The sequence below is a fragment of the Rhinolophus hipposideros genome (assembly GCF_964194185.1).
Source record: "Rhinolophus hipposideros genome assembly, chromosome: 5".
Lineage (NCBI taxonomy): Eukaryota > Metazoa > Chordata > Mammalia > Chiroptera > Rhinolophidae > Rhinolophus > Rhinolophus hipposideros.
Genome location: NC_138051.1, coordinates 42,803,584 through 42,823,220, shown reverse-complemented (window position 1 = coordinate 42,823,220; position 19,637 = coordinate 42,803,584). Strand labels below are relative to the sequence as shown.

At 39.6% G+C, this 19,637-nt stretch overlaps 1 protein-coding gene across 6 annotated transcripts in view; it reads right to left on the bottom strand.

Moving 5' to 3' along the window:
- SEMA6D (semaphorin 6D) overlaps positions 1 to 19,637 on the bottom strand; it is a gene marked incomplete at its 3' end in the record, with an annotated part of 573,645 nt that overhangs the window by 365,256 nt on the left and 188,752 nt on the right. For 5 of the 6 annotated variants that reach the window (XM_081049652.1, XM_081049648.1, XM_081049641.1 and 2 more), the window contains exon 2: positions 793 to 873. The exons of the other annotated variant lie outside the window; for it this stretch is intronic. The remainder of the gene's footprint in view (positions 1 to 792; positions 874 to 19,637) is intronic. 6 annotated transcript variants of the gene reach the window in all.

The following is a 19,637-nucleotide window of genomic DNA, read 5'->3' as shown; positions in this document are numbered from 1 at the left end:
TTTTACTTTACATTGGAAATGTGTCCCGAGACTCTGTTCTCTTCCATAAAAATAGAATGCTAATTATTACTTTATTCAATAATATATCTTGGCCTCACATTTAAGAGGTGTGTGTGTGTATGTGTGTGTTTGCACATATATATGGAAATACACACACACACAGAGTGGAAGACTGCTCTTTTCAAAACTGTCTTCTAATAACACAATTTGCTATCCAACTGCCAATATCTTCACCATATGATTCTCTTTGTAAGAAACGAGCGTCCAGTGGGTCACTGCCATACCTTCAGCTTCAGACATTCTTCCTTTTTAAGCAATCTCTTCACTGACTGAAGATTTGGTTCTTTTAGAAACCCAATCCCTAAACACACGTTAAGGGCATGACTGCCCACTAAGGTATTGAAAACAGAATCACTTCCCCTTTCTTTTTCCTCATTGTTCTTAAAATTTGTGTCCCTTCATAATGAACTCATAATCATACCTCTTCTGAATACAAAGAGTTGCTTTGTTCAAAATGGAAACCATTTCTCCCACTTGGTCCATTTGTGCAGAAATAAAGAAATCTTGATACTACTCAGTTTCCCTATTTTCACTGATCCAAACAAAACTACATTCAATATTTATGGCATATAGATTTCTCTTGTGTTTACTATGGTTTTGCAAGGTAATTGAACAAAGACTTGTATGAGTCAAAAAATATTATACCTAAACAACTTCAGTTTCATATCTATTGCCAAAAGCCAAAATCCAGTAATATTTAATGTCTTTCATTGTTATATCTTTAAATCTTACCATTGCAAGCAAATGTGAAAATCCTTAAAATGCTGGCCTCAGTGTTCCCATGTCAACTGGCATATACTCAGGTTGGAGATCCTGCCAAAAGTCAAAGGAAAACATTTATGAGACAGAGCCTGTGGACAATTATTTTAATCCTGCATGTCCAGCACTGCCGGCAGCTTGGTTTATGAATGCCTGCTGCTGCTTTAATGATAAGACCTCTTAAACACAGCTGAAAGCAGGGCATCAATGGTTTTGTGTTTTTTTTTTTTTTCCTATCCGAACTAAGGACTGATTATTGATCTACACCGGAATGTTCCTATTGAGAACAGGCCATTCATGAATATAAGCTGGAAGAATAATGGTGCACAGCATGGCAGCTTTAATAAACTGGAATAGGGACATAGTCTCTGTAGAAAAAAGGAACAAATCCAATCTTAATAAAGCATGTGCTAACATGACTGAAAAGTCTATGGACATTCTATGGGCCAAGCATTGGACAGTCCAGGGCACCTGGGCTTTGACGGAGTGCCACATCAGGGTGAGTATAGGACTCCAAGGTCACCCTATACTACTGCTCAGAGGAAGTTGCCATTGGGATGACTCTTTGAAGGTTGGGATGGATTGATCTTTCTCTGACCGCACTACTGGAATAGAGGGGTCTGAACCCAGAAGTGGCTACATAGACACACAAGGGACGCAAGCCCAATGGGGAACTTGAGACTCCAAAACCTGAAGACGGGAGGGTGAAAAGTTGCTGAATGGATATGCCTGGGAGCTCCCTGAAATTGCTTGAAAAACATCCAGAGAAGCCTTAGGTCAGGAATGGACAGCCCATTGGGCTAAACTTGGGCCTGCAACACTCCGCTGACTTGGCATTATTCAGACACACTCTAAGATTCTAGGTCATTTACTGGTAGGAGGGTTTCCCAGACATCTATTTCAATCATCTGAGTAACTCAATAGCTTGGTGCAAGTCACAGATATCTATTCACTTGTTTACCACAGATTGGATTGACTGATTGATTGATTGACTAGTTGATTGATTTCAGATCTAAGGTATTTTAAAGTTAGCAAATGTCCAACTTAGTAATTCTTATGTGAGTTTTTGTTCTATCAGTATATGAGTGTGTATGTTAGCTTCTTTGATGCTAAAGGGGAGATCTAAGTTTTATATTTATTATATTCACCATTTGCCAAAGTATTTTTTTAGAATAATACACTTGGCATTTTTATATTAAAAACAAAAACAAAGCAAAACTGTGGGGATAATTCTTCAATGGCAACAAAAGATGAAATTGTGACTACATATATTAAAAAATAACAACATATACTAAAGATGCTCTGTGAACACAAGGGTCACAGAAAAGTCTATACCACACGCGGTGCCCACTGTGACAGTAGCCATGCCACAGCCACTCGGCTCCTTGTATTTCAACCAAGGGGAAAAAATATTTTGTTTGAAACATGGAATATTAAAACCTGTAGCATACTACTGACATGTTTTTGAAACATGCCTTCTGAATTCTGCATGACCTTAACATTTCAAAGGCCGAAGAGTCATTTAAGATTAAATTATGAGTAGATTAGTGTCCTTAAAGGCTGAACATATTTGGAAGAAAGCAAATATTGAAGAAAGCAGTTCTCAAATGTGAGCATACATAAGAAGTACGTAGAGAGTTTGTAAAAAAATAAAAATAAAAAATTAAAAGTACAGATTCTTTGGCCCTACTTCTTAAGGATTCTAAATTAATAGGCTTGGGATGGGATCCAGGACTATATGTTTTCAATGACAGCAGAGCATTCTAATGTACCTAGCGCAAAGATTCAATTCAATAACTAATTAGTAGAGGCCACCGTCAGACTCAGCTAATGAGAAAAGATGTTCTGTTTTAGCCAGCCCCTTCTTGTGTTAGCTAACTACAGTGGACATAAATCAATCACTGAATACAGCAGAAGGGTGTGTAAGAGGAACAACAGCAGTGATGTTTAAAAGGGGAACTTGTTTTTCAGAAAATCAGAAACTGCCGTCAACAAAAGCGGTGGGTAAGACTTATTTGAAGGGGAACATATAAACCCAAACTTGTTCCAGTTGTGTTGAGATGGCTTTCTGCACCAATGAAGTTATTAAACAAAAATAATTTTGTAATTTGGGGGCACACTTTCCGTCACATGTAAATGTTTCTTTTTAACATCTAAGTATTCTTACACCTCTAAAATTCTAGGAAATACGAGTAAAAGTGGGAGCACTGAGCTAGAAGGTCATGCTATATCCATTGGCCTGCTCTTATTTATGGGGGAGAAAATGAAGCCCACTGAGCTTACGATAGGCTACTTACAGTGAGAGGTCAAGAATTGAACACAGGATATCTAACTCATACATCAATTGACTCTTCATTCTAATACACAAAAAGTTTATGAAGCTCTATTCCCTGCTTTCTTTACTCATTGACCGAGGGAGCATTTCAGGCAAAAATTTCCTTTCTTGACTGGGACAGGGGTACAATGTATCCTTGGGGGTTCTCTCCTAGACTTTCTCAGGGAAAGAACATATGCTCACGTCCCCAGAGAATTGTGCTCCCACACTCACAGCTATAGGGCAGGCAAGAAAAAGCTGTCTACAAGCATAGCAATAATAATAATAATAACCAGCATTTGCAAAAGTGCTTTGGGGTATCTTGGGGAAGTGTTCCAAGAGAATTGCTATTATAAAAAGATCGCTAGGTTCTCTTCTCCTGGATCCTACTCCACACCCACACATTAATATTTTAGGTGCATCAGTGATACTCATTTACTGATCCAAAGTTCAACATTCAGCTAGTACGCCTGGCAACACTGGACTGAGTCCTTGCTCTCACACAGATTACAGTCCGGGGGGAGCTATGGCCTCCTGGAAAGTCTGCTGCATCTCTGCCTGTGTGCCCCAACAGTGCTGTACACTGCCTCTTGCTTCCTTTGAGTTTCCCTCTTTCCAATTTGCAGACATAGCTCGCAAGAGAATCTCTTATTATCTTAGTGTGAACCAATTTATCCAAACCGTTTGCATTAAATCTAATAAAGCATTAGACTCTGTATGTCTTTCCTCATTCTGTCAAAATCTATTTGCTTATCAAAATCCTACTTATCCAAAAACACCTAGGTCAAATCCTCCCTTTGTAATCTCCCTGTATGACTTTATCCCACCTACCTAAGAATGGACAGAGCAACCTAATTATTCCTCTCTTACAGCACCAGAAGTATAGGGATTCTAGATCTTCACTAGCATACAGGAATTATAAATCATTGAATTCAACTTTACTTTTTTGGTAAGGAAAGAGTGGTCAAGAAAGACAAAGTCCTGCAGTAATTGTTAATGAATTATTACAAATCAAAGGGAAAGAACAGAAAAGGACATTTTTGTTTAGCATTTGCTCTGTGCTGTGTTCTTTGTGAGATATTTTAAATACATTATTTCATCTAATTCTCAGAGAAATCTTGCTCTGTAGATATATTGTGATCCCTATTTACAAATGTAGTAAGCAAGTATCACAGGGGATAAATAATTTAAACAAGGTCGGACAGCTGCAAGGGGTAGTTGGTAAAGGTGGGGTCCAAAACAAGCTCTGTCTGAGGATGCCAGACCATGGCGACAAGAGTTCTTACCCACTAGACCTCTTCACTTGCACATGGGGTCACAGGGATGTGAAAAGTGTTGAAATTCACTGAGAAAGAGGATTTGGGCTGCCCCAATACTAAATAGTAGCTCCCTGATCACTCAGTCAGGAGGCGTGGACCGCCTACTTCTCAGACCCATTCTGTCTCCCCTACTAAGGGGCAGAGAGGATGAGACAAGCATGAGAGTGCCAGCTTCGTGGGAAACAGATGAAGATTGGCAGAGCCTGCTAGTATTTGAGCTGCCGGCTGGTTATGAATCAGATGGGCTGTGGCAATCATGTTCAATTTTTAAGCTCCAGGAGTAAGAACAGCTTAGCAGTTGTAAAACATAAAAAACTGCAGGTTTCTACTTCGTATATACCACTGTTAAAGGGAGGAGGACCTCCCAATCCTTATTTCCAAATACTATCCACCTTATACACACATGAGACCCTTCACAGCTTTTCACACCAAAAGGTGGACAGGAAATGGGCTTTCTGGATGAATGCATCTGCTCCTCTGCAGATCAGTAATGTTCTGTATCTACTTCAGGCGGATTTTTACCAAGTGTTCTTTAACTATGACAGCCTAAGTGCCTCTAAAATAACGATAACCACACTTTGCAGCTATGTGCAATTTTCCACTTTACACAGTATCTTCACATGCATTATTACTTAATGTCCACAAAAACTGTATAAAGTGAATACAAGAGCTATTATTAGTCCAATTTTAGAAATAAGGAAAGTGAAGCTACAGGAAGGGTCCAAGATGATGTGTAAAAATGTAAAAACAATAAATGTCCTTACTGAGGGCTTGCTATGTGCCACCCACCATTGCAAAGGTTATAAAAGTTTGCTCACTTAAACCCTATAACCACTCGGCGAAGTAGCCGTTATTATCTTCATACAAACAAGGAATCTAAATTATTCAGGAGGATAAAATGACTTGCCTAAGGTCATACAAGTCAGTACTAGAGCTAGAATTCAAATCCAGGTTTATTGAAAGTCAAAGCCCGGAGTCTCAATCAAAATCTGACCTTGAATCTAAATAAAGTAATAGAATTTCCAGAGGTGTCTTCACCACCTGAGCGTTTACTCCCTAGCCTTTCATGCCTTGCCTTTCTTTGACATTTTGTGGCCTCTCTACCACACTTTGAAATATAGAAAAATTCAAGTTATTGGAAACCTCTGGACAAGATTCTTTAGTATTACTCTCCATAATTCCGATAGTTCAGGCAGAATGATCTCTGTCAGAATAATCTCCCGTGTTTCCCTGAAAATAAGACCTAACCAGAAAATAGGCCCTAGCATGATTTTTAGGATGACATCCCCTGACCATAAGCCCTAATGCATCTTTTAGAGCAAAAATTAATATAAGATCCGGTCTTATTTTCGGGGAAACACGGTGGATACCGGATTTTGTTTCTCTTGTTGTGTTTGTGTAAACTGAGCTTTGTTGCTTTTTCCATTTTCTCCTGTGGCTACTGATGGTTACCTGCCTACATACGTGCAAAGTTGTGTGTAACATACAATGAGCACACTCAGACAAACCTTTCCTTATTCCTGTCCTGGGTTCAGGAAAATAAAATTGAAGAATTGTAAAGAGAAGCGAGAAAAGAAAGGATAGGTTGAAGCACTTTCCTTTCTAAGAGCAGTTCTCGGGTCCCCTTGCATATGGCTCCTGTGTGAGTGAAAATGTGGCAAGTACTTGGGAAATGCTGGAGGGCATGTGTCTCTGCATACATATGCATAATGTCCTTTTCACACTTTGGAGATACCAGATGCCTGTTTCTGCTTGGAAGAGGTTTGATAACCCACTTGAAATCATGAGGATTCATAACTCATTTATGTAAGCTGCAGAACCCCTCTAGATGACATCTCTTGCTGTAAAGAATGATTGAAAGATGAAGTAGAGTAAAAAATGACAATGAGACATTAGCAGCTATTGCTGAGTTTATCTGAGGCCCTCAGCTAGATGAGGGAATTATGCGAGTCAGAAGAAGAGGCTTTAGGTGACATAAGAAGCAAAAACAAAAAAAGCAAGAACGTTTTAGGTGTCAAGGACAATTTTGTTGTGATGGGGCAGGCCCTGAGGCATTGATTCATTGTACAGGCAGGTGTGCACCCCTCAGCCTCAAACTCTCTAGGCTAGCAAGGGCAGAGCAAAACTATTTCTCCATCCACCCTTGACCTTGAATATTACTGAACCCTTTGAGGGTGTGTGTGCTAGGGGGTGGGGCTCTGCCTGAGATGGGACATTGGGCTCTGATCCTGTTCTTCTAGTACTATCCTCCTCCAATCAAATCCTTCCCATTGGCATTCAATTTTTTTCCCCTTGAAATACCAAGCTCATGTCATCTTCCAACACTCCCCACCAACCCCAACACCACCACCAACAGCCCACTCAGAGAAGTGCTTCCTACTCCTTAGAAGAGAAAACAAAACCCTTTAGAATCCTGTACCACCTTTTCACTTCTTGCCACACGGAACTTCTTGCATCTCCTATAGCATTTTCAGGTCACTGTGCTTTGCCCTATTGTCCCCTCTTCCTGGGATGCCTTGCTCACTTCTCTACTGGGCCAATATACTACTCATTCTTTAAGAATCAGCTGCCACAGGTGAAGACTTGGTGAAGACTTTCTCAAACTCTAGGAAAGAGCTCTAGTCATTCCCTCTGCTATACTCATTGGGTTCATGGCAGCCAGGGAGACGTTCCATCTGTTTCTACCCTTTTCTAAGCTGTAACTCAGTCTGCTATGAACATCAGCCACACTGGTCACTTACAGCAAGCAAAAGCCAATCGTAGGATTCTCGTACAGCTGCAAATAGGTTTGCTTTCTTGGTATTACAATGTCCATTTTGAAAGAGCTTACACAGTCTGAGTGACCATTCTCTACGTATAAAGTTTAAACAGGATGAGCTAGGCTTTTAAATTATCACTCTTCATGGTCAATTAGCAGTTCAAATTAAAAAGTATGGACCACTAGGAGGAGTGTGCAGATAAGGAACAGGAAGGAGCAAAGCACTGACCCTGTTCAATTGGAGATTGGGAACATGAGGAGAACTGAGCAAAACAGATCGAAGAGGTAGCCAGTCAGGAGAGGGATAAAGAGAGAGCACTGTGCCTCAAAAGTCATAGTCAATAATATTGTAATAATTATGTGTGGTGTCAGGTGGGTACTAGACTTACTAAGGGGATCACTCTGTAAGTTATATAAGTGTCTAACTACTATGCTGTACACCTGAAACTAATATAATATCGAATGCCAACTGTAATTGGAAAAAAAAAAAATCAAGCCAAGGTGTGAGGTCAAAAGCTGCTGAAAGGTTAAGCAGTTATTGTCAGTGAGTGGTAGAGCTCTAGTTGGATTTTTTTTTTTTAATTCTGCCTTTCTGATAGAAATTAGAACAGTGGTTGCTTGCGCTGGGGAAGGGAGGTCATGACAATTGTTAGGAAAGGAATATCAGGAGCTTCCTGGGTGATGAAAAAGTTTTCTATCTTGACTAGGGTCACACAGGTGTGAACACTTTTCAAAACTTACCAACCTGTACACTTAAGATCTGTGCATTTCACTGTATGCAAAATACACTTTGATAAAAAAATCTATGTTTTACAAAACTCAAAATAAAATATGTGGTTGCTGGGGGAGAAAAGACCATGTACATATGCTTACATCTCTGCTCAACTACTCAGCACACTCCACTGGAATTACATTTTACCTGTTTTAACTTGCACAAAACTATGGATTTCTGGAGGGCAGGAGTAATGCTTACAAATGTATACACTTTTTATTCTTTATACTCAGCAAAGTGCATATATTAGCCTAATAAATACGTATTGGCTGGGAAAAAAATGACTGGATGGATCCCTTATTTCCCTTCCATATGCTTTTCGCAACTTAACAAGTAATTCTTCATCATTCTTTGATACACTGTAGTGTTGATATTAGGGGGGAAAAAAAGTAGCTCTAGAAGGCGCAAATCAGACATCTTGGTTCTGACACCTATCACTTTTGGCAATTTCTTCTTTACTATTATGTAAATGACACCCTTCTGTTACGATGCTAGGGTTTTCTCAGGTCACTACAGTTCCCAGAAAGAAGCGATGCTGTGTGCTACAAAGAGCTTGGGCTTTTCGATCAAATGGTCCTTGGCTCAAATCCAGGGATGACCTCCAGTAGTAATGGGAACCGGAGCAAGGTTTAGAATCTAGTTGAACTTCAGGGCCCTCCTAGGTGAAATGAAGATGATTATCCCTACCCTATAAGACTATTGTGAAGATCAAATTAAATCACGGCTGCCAAGAACATGGCTCATTATAGGTTCTCAATAAACAGTAACATTATTTTTTCACATCTTCAGCCTCAGTCCCTCCCACTTCCTGGCCCTCGCAAAGTTATGCTCTTCCTCTAAAATAATTATTATCCTTAGTGGGGTGGTTAGGATGTAGCTTATGTACCAGAATCATATGGGTGATTTTCTCAATTACATTCCCACATTCCTTTCCAGAAGCACTTCTCTAGTGTACTGTCACTATTACTGATGGAAATATATTTTATTTCTCAGGAGTCACCAGACAGAAAGGAGGTTGAGAATCACTGCTCTAGAATATACCTTGGAAACTCTTGTCCCTTATTTTCACAACCATAATTCTCACTAGGACCCTAAATCTCTCACCCTGCAGTTGTTAGAATAGCTTCTAGCTGGCCTTCCTATGTAGAGGTCCTTCAACTTGTAATCCATCCTACATATAATAGCAGAATCATCTCTCAAGCACTAGAACGGCAGAGAAATCTTCTGATGAAATGGACACCTCAGTACTCCCCCACTGGGAGGGCTAGCCACATCACCCCTACATGTTCTGTCACATTATTCGGTCTTTGCCCGTGCTCTTGCTTCTAATTGGAGGGTCTCATCCTTCCCTTCCTAGTCTCCACCCCTCCCCAACCCATATAGCTAAAGAATTTCTACACATCATTCAAGACAAACAAAAGTAGAGCTTACTGTCTCCTCTTTTGTGCCACCACTGGACCTAGCTCACCCGTATTATTGCATTAATCACACTCTGTTACAAGTTATTAATTTATAATTCTTACTGCCAGACTACACTGTGAATTCCTTAAAGGAAGAAACTGTGTCTTAATTATCTATGTATCTCCTCAGAGTAGATACTCACTAAATTTTTTATTGAACTGAATTAAACTGAACAGAGATGAATTCGGTTCATGTTCCATTTAAGCGTCTCACTTCCTATGTACTACCACCTCCTAGGATGTGTGTATGTGTGGTATGCATTTTGGGGGTTTTCTCATCACTTTCACGTTTGTCCCCAGGGCCTCTTCAGACAAAGATTGTGCAGAAAGGAAGAGTTGCCCATCTACCGGTTGAGCTCATTTCCCAACCCAGAGAGTCTGGGCAAGCTCTCCAGCCAACACAGAGATTATGAAAAAAGTATTTTGTTAAAACATCTTGTTGCTTCCTAGTCACTAAATCCAAATTCCCTCAGGTGGACCGCAAGATGGTACTGCCAACTCTACTTAAACTCCACTCCATCTAACTGCCTGGACTGGCCTAGACTGCATAATTGCTTTCCATTCTGATTGTCTTGCAAACAGGACAGGACTCTGTTCCCACTTGTCTTCCTCTCTAGTGGGTGACACGGCTGCAGGCTAGTATCTCTCTGGTTTATTCATTCTTCTGTGATGGATGTGGTGGCTCTCTTGGAGTCCCACGAGTTGTTGGCTTATTCCTCGATTCGATGTTCATTCATTCATTCATCAAACATTTATTGACCCTCTTCCTTCTGCCAAGTGCTATGATAAGTCCTAGGGAAATAAAAATGCATAAGAAAAAGAGCCTGGCTCTCAATGAAGTCACCTAGGATGGGGAGAAAACAGAACATGAACAAATAATGACAGTATAATAAGACAAATGGAAAATAGATATATGTGCACAATGTCAGAGGAGCCCAGGGAAGCAGATAAAGAGAGGCTGATGTCTTTTCCTACTTGTTAGCTCTGCAGAGAACCTGAAAGCATCTAACACAGACATCTTACTGAGGCCCCAAATATTGCTCATGACCTCAAAGACTGTGGAAAAGATTGCTAACCCTATCACAAAAATTCCTGTAATAGTTACCTGTGTGGCTCTAAGAGCCTCTATTTCCCCTCTGATGAGCCATTATAGCATCAGCAGAGGGAGCTATGTGTGCTAATAGAAAAGTGTTGCTGTCTCATTGCAGCATCTTAAAATCTCTATTCTCCAACCAATGTTACTTCCTGATTTTGACCAGGTATAAGATACAGTATATAACTGAGTAGGAAATATGGATAAGGCATACTATAGAAAAATCATCAACAAAACCCTGCTCCAGCTCTAACTCTACAACTATGTTACTAGCCACTAGCCACAAGTAGTTATTTAAATTTAGATTATTTAAAACTGAATAAAATTAAAATGACAGTTCTGCAGTTGCATCAACCACACTTCATGATTTCAACAGGCACAGTGACCAGTAGTGACCACTGCACTGAACAGATACTGAACACTTTCATCATCCCCAAAATCTCTACTAGACAGTGCTAAAATGTAATCGGAATTTTTAATTCATTGATTCATCTATTTTATACTTTTATGATTGGCTTCATTTGTAAAAAAATCAATTCTGGGTTGTGGGAGAAGCAAAGATTAAAAGTTATCTATTTTTGAAAGGCTCACTGTCTGGTGGGGAAGACAAATGTTTTTAAAAAGGAAAAAAAAATTGCACATTGTGCAATGGGTGATATAAGTCCAAGGAGACAAAACAGCCCAATCTTGCCTGAAAAAGTAAGAGAAGACCTCAAAGAAGAGGTGACACGATGTGATTCTTGAAGAATGAGTAGCTACTTTCCTAATTTACAAATTGAAAAGTTCACTGGAGATGATGAGAACAGGACATGCAGTCACAGAGCATAGAAGAGCTCACTTAGGATGTTGCAGGCTTCAGTATTCCTGGAGGGGAGTGCCAATTTGGGGGAAGCTGGGTGAGAACAGGCTGGTAAAGTGGATGCCATAGTGTGCTAAAGGGTATTGGTGAACAGGTGGTGAAAGGAAGGGAGGCTACAAATGATAGCACAGTGATTAAGAGCACAAAGTGATACAAAACTGGGTTGATACTCAAAATTTGCCGCTTCTAATTTTATTTTCTTTGGCAAGTTTTAAAATCTCTTTGAATCCCATTTTTCTCATCTGTGAAACGGTGTTAATAACAACTGCCAACTTTTCATGATTGTTGTACGGAGTAAATGAGAGACTCTGTGCTTGTCACAGTACATGGCACATGTTAAATAACAAAAAATGAAAATTACGGTAAATTATTCTATACGAAAATTATAAAAGGATTTGAGCAGAAGAATAAAGTGATTATATTATGTAGAGAAATAAAACACAAGATAAGTACTCCCGTCAAAAATAATAATGGTGAATAGAGTATTTACTACATATCAGGCGTGATTCCAAGTGCCTTAAATAAGCTAATGCAGTTAATTTTCTCAATAACCCTGCAAGAGAGGCTACCATTTCTATTTCTCTTTTACAGAGGAGGGAACAAAGGCACAAAGAAGTTCAATAATTTGTCACACTACTACTGAGTAACAAAATGGGATTCAAACCCAGAAATCTGGCTCTTGAATCTATATCCTTAGCTTCCAAACTGTTCTGCCTCTGTTAGAAAATTTTTGACAAGTCTGCCCGATTTTATATATAGTATGACTTCATCTCTCAGGAAAATTCTTCCAAACTTCTTTTCTTCTCATATTCTATCCTTTAGTCTGACGTCCCTCCTCACATAATTCCACTTTAATGAGTGAGGTAATTTAATTATCCTTCAAATTTGTCCCACTCCTTTGGTTGAGGCATGCAGCCTCCCCCATGGGGCCCTGGCTAGCATGACTGTGGTTTCCCCAGTATAAGACACTGGTCTGGATGTCAGCACTGGTCCAGAGGGCATGTTATTCTCTGCTGATAATGGCAAGTAACACTTATGGAAGAACATATCCTCAAAGCACCCTCCAAAAATCTTTTTTTACCCCAATTTATTTTTATTTTGCATACAAAGCAAAGAGGGCCCTATCAAAATAGAACAAAAAAGAGAAATGAGCCAAGTGTTGCGGAGGGAAAACATGCACAGATCTGCTCCCAGTTTACTCCTAACCATTGACTATGGGGCTTCAACAGCCTAGGAACTGCACTCACTCTATGAGGTGGGCAGGATCCCCAGGCAGCACAGAGGAACCGAGAATGGCCTGGAAATGTCATCACAAGTGAAGCAAAGCACATCCTTTTTTGTTTGGTCCTACAATCTTAGTAAAATCAGAAAGCCGATCGAGGACAGAGAAGTTGAAGTCCAGGAGGCCAGATTTGGGAAGAGAAGATGGTCAGGTGGCAGATGTAGAGTTACCAAGCCCTGAATGTAGTGAAAGTCTTGGAGATTTAGCAGGATGGTGGCTGGTAGCAGAATCAGGAAGTTGAATGTCACTTTGGCACTTCATTAAAAGCAGACTGTTGGGAGCTGGGTAGTCAGAAGAATCTCACTGGACCAGAAATCTCACTGTGAGTTTGCGGTTTAGAATCACTAGTTATGTGACCTTGAGCAAATCACTTAACCTTTTTTATTCTCCATTGTTTTTTTCATCACTACATATAATAATTGAAAACAATAAAATCTGCAATGAGTTTTTTTTAAAGAAAAACTGAGAAAATGTATAACAATTTATATTCTAAGAGTGCCTTTTAATTTACAAATTATTCTCATGTGAAGAATTTATGTGAAAGTGCTTGGCAAGACTGGTGGCTCAAAATTGTTGACTAAAACATATTCACGCCCATCTTTCAACGGTGTATTCTAGTGGCCAGTTTTAAGGCACTAAAGAGGTCAAATATGTCAGCTAAGGTAGGGCTGCTGGTCTGTTCAGCTGGGCAGCGTGACTGCTGAGCCAGCACTCCTAATCATCACGGTGAGGCACTAGATGAGGGCCCTCACAGTCATGGTGGCTTATCTGAGCTTCAAAGGCAAAGGCTTGGTTGATGACAGCTACTCAGGACCACCTCACTCCAGGACCCCGATGGCAGTGGCCACGGCACTATCCAGTACCACTTCCTTGCTTTCATTTCTGAGTCTTCACACATGCCCTTCCCTGTGTCTAAAATGATGATGTCTTTCTTCTTCTGTGTCAATCCATATATCTTCATTCCTTTAAAGTTCTCAGCTGAAGCCTCAGGGACATGGGGAGTAGAAATTGGAATGTTTCTCATGAGCATTTCAGGATACTAAATAAACAAAAACAAGCAACAACAACAAAACCCTCCTCCATTTTATTGGCATAGACACACACTCTTAGACCCTTGGTCCTACTCTGAAGACTCACCCAAGACAAGCGGAGGTTCAGAGATTCGTAGCATCAAAAGTGAGGCATCCATGACTTTAGATGGTTTGAAAGGGTATCTTATTTAATAGCAGCCAATAAAGCAAAAAACAGTGCCAGGTCAGATAAGAAAAAACATTTCTGGCCAGAATTCAAAAGGCTATTTTGGGATATGTCAAAAGGAGTAATGCTAGATTGGAAATGACTGCAAAGATGATTAAATAGGTGAGAACAAAGAGAACACTTCCTGAGTTCTGGCTTAGAAGAGAAAAATTCTTAATCATCTTTTAATTGTACTTCATAATTAGCCAAGTTACAAATGCCATGGCTGGAATCAAAAGACTTTTCATAAGGCAGAAACCACGATGGATTTTTGCTAGGGAAAGTGTAGGGGTTAGGGAGTAGAATGAGTGCTGAAGCCCTTTCAATTTGTGTGCTGATTTGGGAAACTGGGTTTTATAAGCATATTTGTTCACAAAGCACATTTTGAAAAATGCTGTTGTTCTGTTTTTGCTTTTACTCCCCTTCCAAAAGGAACCGAAAAACAGTGACGGAAATTTTTTCAGGGGAACAAAATCTTAACGGTGAAACAAGTAGCCACCGGAAATTGTTTATGAAGATCCTGAAGATGATAGATGTATGATATCATAGTTATGTTAGAACATCTTTAATGATAAGTGACAAAGAGTAAAAGAAATGCTGAAGTCACATCTGAGTGAGTTATTCCATACTAAATGGTCTTAATTAGTATCACAGAAGACATGGAAAACAGGTTGATTGCTAAAAAAAATAAAACAATAAAATTACCTTTAATAAGCATGCATATATCAGTATACAATTTCTGTTGGAAAAGTAAACCCTTTCCAAATTAGAGGGAAAAGAAAAGAAAATTAGAGGGAAAAGAAAAGTCTGTGAGAAAAACAATAATACGTTTGAATAACTTGTTGCTTACCTCTTTATTCATTCTCTGAACATTTATCTAACACCTATTATGTGTAAGACTCTGCTCATTGCTAGAATTGTAAATGCAAATCAAAACACATGCTCTGCCCTTGGGAAGTTTGCAATCTAGGGAGAAAAACAAACATTTTTTTCTCATTTATACTCTTCGTTTCTCTATATTTCTCTATGTGATTTCATTTGGTTAATAGCTTAGAATAAGCTCTACATGCAGACTAATCTCTGAATGATATCTCTAGCCGTGCCTCTACTATCAGCATGGAGACCCATGTACCCCACTAGGCCTAAATAGGCTTATTGGTAGTCTACACAGAGATCTAAGAGGTCTGTCCAAATAAATGTGTCCGAATCAGAGCTGGCCATTTCTCCCCTTCCTTCCTCAGTCCTTCATCACCCTCTACTAGTGGTTCAAGGCATTCGGCAAAAAGAAAACCTGATGTGGCAGAGAAATAGATAGGACCTAGGAACAGACACAGAAGGGACTCACACTTTTACTGTTCTCCCATCACTGTCTTGAAACTGTTAATAATTTTATCTTTGAACTTGTGTTTTGTATGAGAGGCCTTGTGAAGCACTGGAATGTATGTGAGAAGAGAAGATACACAGATGAAAGGAAAACCTTGATATTTTAGCACCTTTAATAGTACTGTTTCCCTTGCTTTTTGAACCAGGGGCCCCAGATTTTCATTTTGCACTGGGGCCTGTACATTGAGCAGCCAATCCTATGGATAAACATCACCTGAATCAGATTCAGACAGCATGGACCTTCCTCCATGTTTGCACTCTATCCTAGGTGTGTGCTAATCTGCCCCATTTCTCTCCCCTTGCTTCTTACTGTGCGTTTTAAATTGAACTGAGCATTAGATTAGCATTTGGTCTTTCTGTCCCATGACCTCTGGGGTAGCTTGCCTGGCAGTGGACTTGGAAGCCACCATTGAGTCAAGGCACTTCTCCACACGACAGCACTCGCTTCCTGCTCAGGCCTTTCTAGCCTGTGCGCGTTCGTTCTCCAGAGAAGCAGGCAATGACACCCAAATGATTTCTTATTGTTTCAAAGGAATGCTTCCTTTTTATACCATGTGGCAATTCATGAAACATCTTTCTGACAATCCATGGAAAGACTAAAGCATGCAAAAATGCACAGTGAACATCTTATCACAGCCTTATGGTTTGAAAACCAGGGCTTGCTTCCTAGGATTTTACTACTCCATTTGATTTCTCCATTGTTAAAGTCAATGAAGATTTACATCTTAAATTTCACAACTTTCCGATAACATTTTAAAACTCTCACTTCCCCAAAGTAGACATCTTTTTGAAATCCCAAGAGTACTCTGAAGAAAAACTCTTACCCGGCACAGAGCTGAGTGGAACGATGTCGTCTAATGCATCTTTTTTTTTTTTTTTTTGAAGTACAATTAATTCAAGCACTTTGTCTTTCTCAGTTTCCTACATTTCAAAATACCTACTATGCACGTAATTTTATAAATCAGATATACTATCATACCTTACTTTTATGTATTTGGGAATTCCATCATTTTTCAGTTTTTGGAAAATGTCAAGGAAAATTTTGGGGCATGGCATCTTAGGAAAATGTATCTGTAAAACCACAACAGTCTTAATGAGGTTTGCTTTGGTTTAAAATGACAACAGGAAAGAAGTGAAGGATTATATTTTTCTTCACTTGGAAAAAAAAAAGGCATCATAGGTTGCCACTTCACAGTAATGTCTTAATATTATATCATTTAATTATGTAAATCATCAAAGAAGGCTGCTGTTTATGGTAATTTGCACGTGTGGAGATCTGCTTCCCAAGGTAAGCTAATTTAAATCAAATTATAACTAAGGGAGATTTACCACTTGTTGATTTAGACAGACAATCATTTGTAACGCCACCAAATGGCTAGTAAAGACGGCAGGATTTCAAAAGTGAGGGGAAACAGTAGTGATCCTGCTGTGAAAGGAATTGGCTGAAATGCTATGGAAGGATTTCGTATTTCTATTGATGTCAACAAGAACTGAAGGCAGCCTCTTTTGTGGGGGAAGTGATTAGTGAATACCGCTGACCCTCCCTACCTCCACATTCAAGCCTTCCTTCACACTCCAAGTTAAAGGCTGTTCTCCCCAACTAATTCACCACTCTCTTTTGATACAAATCCAGGACTCTTCAGAATCCGACTGCATTCGAGTTGCATAGTTGTACTAAGTGATGAATGTAACTGAGAAAAGACCATTGTCAACCACTGAAGTGTTCATGTGTCTCCGGCTCCTTTCTTTCTTTTTTATTCTTTCATTTTGTTTTTAACCATTAAAGATCTCCATTTCAGTTTGAGAAACTAAGCATGCACAAATTCTTCCTTTATGGGCACGTTTGTTACAGAGTGAATGCCCTCCTTATGAAACTGGCCATGTGGGTTTCTGGTAGACCGAGAAAGGTGCACAAGTCCTCCTGGATGCAGACACAGGTGTCCATGACAAAGGCTACAACTTGAATTTAGCAACAAGAAGGATGCAAGTAGAGCAAACTGATTTAAGACATTTTCTCAACCTCTCTGAATCTCTGTTCTCACGGAAAGATAGCATTAATTATACCTTCCTCAGAAGGCTCATAGGATGATTGAAAACAGAAAGCTTTATGGAAATGTTCATCTTCATAAATAGGAGTTATGAATAACAAGAATAATGATGGTGATAATGCAATGTTGTACATGGAAAATGCACCATTTCCAACATATTTAACCAATCCTTTTCCATTATGCAGGAAAATTTGACCTTCCTTTCACTGTCAAGCTTGGTTAATCTGTTCAGGGTAACATGTCAGTGTTGTTTTTGGTAGGATGCAGCCCATGATTAATACATTGCACCTGGATTGGGAGGTGCATACATGAACTATAAACACACAGTAGGAGGTAAAACTTTGGGTTTCCCTGAATGTGCTAAATTTGTCACTGACATGTCCCTTCTGGTGACCCTGGAAATTATTGTTATTACAAGAGATGTGGGCTCTTGGGGCATTCAGCTTTGAAGCAACTGCCCAGTGTAGACCTCGTCTCCTAGCAGCTGGCCTATGCTACACAAAGTTCTGCAGGGACGCTCACATAAGAGAAACACCTGGGGCTGTCCTCTGGCATACTAGGCTTCCCATCCAAGTCCTCCTAAGTGGATATGATATTGAATATCTTCTATGGTAATCTCATGGGTCTGAATGTTTAGCTGAGCCCAAGAAAACACTCTATAGATACCGCAGAATATTTCAATTTAGTGTTTTGGACGTCAAGGAATATGCTTGAAAGATAGGACTATGATGACATGAGAATAATATAGGTTCTGGATCAACGGTGAATACTTATGAAATACCAGAATTTTCCCCTGCCTATGTATGTTTCACCATTTTCTGAGGGAGACATTTCTCCTATTGAAAATTCTTAGGGAATTTTGGATCCATTTGTGAAGGCCAGTCAAAGATTTCTTCATTAAAATCAACTAATAAAAGTAATTTTCTCAAAGATGGTCAAATAAAACTAAACACAGGCCTGCCAGAAAGGAGTTTCTCTCCAGAGACACATTCGACGGGCAGCTGAATGGCAAAGGCACTCTGAGATATCCTTCACTTCCATTGTAAGGTTTTGCTCATCCTGGTGGCAACCTTTCTTAACTGGGTTTCCTGGAGAAAAGTAGGCTGTAATGCCCTAAAGCATCTATATTAGTTTCTTGTGGTGGCTGTAATAAATTACCACAAAATCAATGGCTTAAAACAACACAATTGTGTTATCTTACAGTCCTGGAAGTCCTGAGTTGAAATTAGTCTCACCAGGCTAAAATCAAGGTGTCAGCAGGGCTGTGTTCCTCTTGGAGGCTCAAGGGTGTTTTTCAACATTTACAGACTGCCTGTATTCCTCTGTCTTCAAAACCAACAGCATAACATCTTCACATCTGTCTCTCACTCTGACCCTCCTGCCTCCTTCTTTGACTTATGGGGACCGTTGTGATTACATTGGGCTCACTCAGATAATCTAGGATAATGTCCATTTCAAGATTACTCACTTAATCACACCTGCAGAGTCCCTTTTACCATGTACAGTAACAGGTTCCAGAAATTGGCAAGTGGGCATCTTTGCTTAGGGGCCAACTCTGGCATCCTCTGTCTGTAATAAATTAATTTCTCTCTCGTGCAACTAGAACGGTACTAATTACGTGTCACTCTCAGAAGAATTGAGAAAACTGTCACTCAAAACATTTTCTGTGACCTTTGATTCAGACGAGGAACTTCAGTTATGAAAGAGTGCTTGGTGGGAATAGTGCCTTAAATGAACAGGCAATGAGATATTTTAGTGACAGTGGTTTTAAATTCTTTTAAAATTGAATAAAGAAGTAGGCAAAGGACGTGGGCATTGAAAATTAAGTGTGAGCCCAGGAAGCATATGGTAGTGACTTTAAGATGCATTGTTGGGGGTAAATACATCTATGGAAAGAGGGATTTAGGGGCAACAAGACTGGGAGAGGGTGTGGATACGAATGGTTGGTGCCTCCAAATTCCATCTTTTCCAAAAATGTGCCAACTATCAGAGTTGTCTTTCTTTCTTTTTAAAAAATCTAGCCTTTATTCTAATGACCCTTGCATACTTCAGTGGATACTCCCACAAGAAATATTTAGCAAAAATGCATGTGTGTAGAAATCATACAATAGCTAGTTTCACTCCTCTTGAAAAGAAAAAAAAAATCAATAGTTGTTTCTGTCCCCAGCTTTCATCTTGAACCTGTTTGTGAAATGTGCAGTTCAATTTAGTGTTGATAGGTTATTCCAGTCAGTGTGAGTTTATACACAATTCAGCCAACTGGAAACCGAAGCACTCCAGTTAGACCCAGTCTC